Raw genomic sequence first — 4,349 nt, 5'->3', positions numbered from 1 at the left:
CTGAGACAGCAATTGAGATTGGGCATGGTGGCACATGCCTGTAATCCCAGCTTTTAGGAGGCTGTAAACAGGCAGATCACTGAGTCTGGTCTAGTAGTGAGACCCTGAACACACTGTAGACCCTTCCCTAAAACAACAAAAAAATCAATTATACAATGATATAGATTCCACCTGCAACCACGTGACAGAACCACTTGTTTATTGTTATTTGGGTTATTGTGCATCAAAGGGAGAGAGAAGGTATGTCGGAAGATGGCGAGGACTCATAACAGCGTCACAATCACTCAAAATTAAGCAAAATTTAATATTAGAAAACAACATATGACAAGAGTGGAATCATCTCAACAATTATTCAATGCCTGCAAAACAGGTTGTGTAACAAGTTTAGAACAAGTTACTTATCTCAGCAGAAATAATGTAACGTGTTAGTAAGACTCTGAAGTTAAGAATACTGCATCCTTTGTAGATGATGCCTTATGTGCAACTACATTAGTTTCCAGGGCACTAAGGACAACAAAACATATAAAGTAGATTAAATCCAAGCTACGTTAGCCTTCCACCATTCTCTTGAGTATTAAACCCAAGCCGCCTTTGGCCACTTGCAGGGGTGTTTTTGCTTCTTGATTTTCAATGTACATATTTGCTGTGTGGGATGCCAGCAGTTTTGCTTCTTCTACCCTCTCCTCCTCACAGGCTAAGTGTCCTTGGCTGTGGCCCGGTGCACTGCTACAGCCTCATAATGGTCCTTAGCATCTGAATTAGACCCACCTTCTAATAACACCACTGCAGTCTCGCGCCTGTTTTTGGAAGCAGCGTAATGGAGAGGAGCACAGCCATGCTGCTGGGCAGCATTCCCTTGAGCGCCTTTTCTGCCCAGAAGGGCCTTTACGACCTCATCCCTGCTGGGAGAAGAAACAATATGAAGAGAAGACCAGCCAGCGTCGTCTTTCTCCGTCGCTGGCGCTCCAAGCTGGGGCGAGAACTCAACGATCTCTGTGTGTCCTGCGGAACAGGCCCCGTGCAGTGCAGCCCGGCTGTCCTGGTCAGTTCTGGTGGCCAGAGACTTGTCAGCCAAGACTCTCCTTCAACTCTTCCAGCTTCCCACTGCAGGCCAGGTTGTGGCCCACTAGGTTGGACACGCTCCCCTCCATTTCGCCTTCGCAAGAGCTCAGAACAGGTATTTTTTATACTATAATTTCCTCCACAGTCAGCTGGATCTATGGAGCACACCTGTTACCCCAGCACCTTGAGAGGCTGAGGCAGAAGAATGACAAATTGGAAACCAGCCCTGGCAACTTAGCCATCTAGCAAAACTCTGACTTCAAAAATAAAAAGAGCTAATGATGTAGTTCAGTGCAAAGCCCTTGGGTTCATTCAAAAACATAAATAAATCTCTCATAGTGTGTGACGTCGGCAATGTCTTTTACCTCAGGTGCTATGGATGCAAGTAAGTGTCTGGGTCTGCAGGATTTGCCAGAGCTAGAAGGAAGACACAGCAAATATGTCAGGAGTGTGATCTCAAAGCCAGGGAGATGTACGGCCTAACTGATCTCAGCAGACGAAGGGGCGGAAACTGCTTTGCCCTAGAAGCGTGCTTAGAACTAACTTCTAGGATGTGCTTACTTTATATGCTTCCTCACTATGGGTCAAAAAATTAGTTCTCACAACTCTGCTTGCTTCTGCTAAAATGCAGGCTCTTGAAGTAATACCAGGCCAGCACTTAATGTGCCTACAGCCTAGCTTAGCAGCACAGCAAAGGATCATTTTACTTTGCCACTTCTGATGTCACCAGTGAGAACTTCTTGCACCAATTCCAGAAATCTGCCCAGTGCTGTAGTACTTTTTAAAAGGAACTAACTAGCTAAGGGTTTTGGTATATAGTAAGATAAATTCTTTAATGTATTATGTATTATAAATTCTTTAATGTATTGTTGAATGTATTATTTCACCCCCCATCTTCTACCAGTTTCTTGAGAATATAAGGCTTGCTTAAAAATAGAGGTTTTGTTTCTAATGAATTGATCATTGTAAGACTACAATTCATTGAACAAAAGATAATGCTTTTATGGGAAGGAGCTTGCCCAACCAATATCTTCCAATTGCACCAAAATTTCTTCATATAAATTGACATTATGCTTCTGTATATACCACACCGTCCTACTTCACATCACATTGTCTCAGTTACTCTGCCCTCATTGCTGCAACAAAATACTTGACACTCAAAATTAAGGAAGGAAAGGTTTATTTAGCTTACAGTTAGTGGATGTTTCAGTCCATATTCTGCTGGCTCCAGCACAGACTGGAACATGGCAGAAGGCAGCAGTTCATGGAGGCAGAAGTCGGCAAAGAGCAAAAGGAGGAGATGCAGCTGCAGCTTCTAGCAAGCCTCTGTCCCTTCCTCCCTTCCTTCCGTGTTGACTGCAAAGACTAGAGCTCCTGCAAGGAAGTGGTGCCAGCCATCCTTACTCCAGTCCCTTTATATGTCCTTTAAGTGCTGTGTCACTTTAGGCAGGGCCCTCCACCCTAGGGCAGGCTCTCCATACCCTAGAGAGGGGCCCCCACACCCCCACGAAGTGATGTAGAACTACATAATATCCATGCCCTCCTCTTGCACAGGATGAAGATGTCTACAAAATAAGAACCCTGACTCTCTGCTGAGTCACTTAATTAAACTTTTAAACTTCTCAAGTTGATACAATATATCAACCACTATGCACATCAAACTATGCATATCCCTTCTGTACAAAATTCTGACTTTATTATCATTATCAATCTCATGAAAAACATATAGAATACATTAAACAATTTATCTTCTATTCAAAATATTATTCTTCCTGTAAGTGATATGTTACGTAAATTTTAACAAATTTTAAGCAAATGGTCTAGATCATTCTAGAAATTTGATTCCTTAATCACAAAGTTTGCAAACTTCTAAATGCCTTTCATAAAATAAGCAATCAATAAATATATATTGAATGATAGATGAAGAGAGAGGGAGGACAAAAGAAGAATGTGCACTCTTCCAAGAAGACAATAAACATTAATGAAAATAAATGTGATTTTTAAATAAATAACACAGTAACTTCTCTAGTGAAGTCATTTAGAAATTGCATAAATAAATTGATGTAATAATGAATAATGAGGGAATACATAAAATATTAACTTTTTTCTCAGGTAAATCAAAAACAATCACTGCAACATTACACGGAAATAAATTTTATCATTGAATATTTTTCACTCAGATGTTCAAAGCAAAGAAATGCAGTGTAGAAAAGCTCACAGAATTAACTGTGAACTATGAATCTAGTCCTCCCTCTGCCACAGGACATTTCAGATCTTCTGACTGATTAATCTTCCATTAGAGCACATTGTTGTTCATTTCTAGCAACCGAAATGAAAACAATGTTCTGTGGTGACCTAATTTCAAGGGAAATGCTTTCTAATAGTGGAAGAACACTGCACAAGTCCCTGAGCCTCTAGTCAGCAGTCTTACCCTAGACTGGAGCCCTACAGTGACCATAACCACTAACTGGGCTTTTGGAGGCATGTCCAGCTTCCTAGTGAATTCATGATTTAGGGTGCCCATTAATCCTCTGATAGCGAGGGGTTGCAGACTTTGTAGATGTGACTTTGGGTTGTCATTTAGTCTGCAAACCAGCAGGAACTTTCCACATATACTTACACACATGTAAAGTTCAAGCAAAGCCTGATTTAATTAACTGAGAATTAGGAAAAAGCATTAGCAGAAAGCAAAATAGCCACACTAGTCAGAATTAAATTTAGCCTCGCTTCCCTGAACCTCAGAAGCCTAAAAAAAGACATGCTGATCCAATAGATAATGTATCTCACTCATTTATACAACAGTACTTTTCAGATACAAATAAAATTATGATTCTTCTATGAATATCCTAACAACACAGAATATACTGTACCTTTCCATATCTTCTCTAATTCAACAGTCTGTGAATAATACAGTAGTATCATTCTGAGGATTTCTTGTTTCAGCTAGAAAGCATATGTAAGGAGTGATGTCTCTAATTGAGCTCACGTGTTGCTGATAAATTATGATGCAATAGAAAGAGCGCTCAGTTCTGCACGGAGACCTACTGGGGTGTGGCAACTGCCAGCCTCCTTCACCTCTACCTGCTGAAGTGTTCTAAACCCCGGGGGAGGAATGAGCTGCGTCTAGCTCTATCCTGAGTGGCACTCGTGATAAACCTAACATTTAGATATAAAATCACTATCAGTGTATACTAGGGCAATAATAATTATTAAATTTTCATTGTCATAGATAAGCAATGAAATTACTGAACATTCTATGGAAGAACATAAGATATTTCAAAGTAAGG

At 40.6% G+C, this 4,349-nt stretch overlaps 1 pseudogene; it reads right to left on the bottom strand.

The window, feature by feature from the left end:
• Positions 1–548: 548 nt before the first annotated feature.
• On the bottom strand, positions 549–1,151 carry LOC101588611 (annotated as a pseudogene).
• Between the last annotated feature and the right edge of the window lie 3,198 nt (positions 1,152–4,349).

The sequence above is a fragment of the Octodon degus genome, unplaced genomic scaffold (assembly GCF_000260255.1).
Source record: "Octodon degus isolate 3935 unplaced genomic scaffold, OctDeg1.0 scaffold00054, whole genome shotgun sequence".
Classification (NCBI taxonomy): Eukaryota; Metazoa; Chordata; class Mammalia; order Rodentia; family Octodontidae; genus Octodon; species Octodon degus.
Note: the sequence above shows the minus strand (reverse complement) of the source record. Positions and strands in the feature narration are given on the sequence as shown.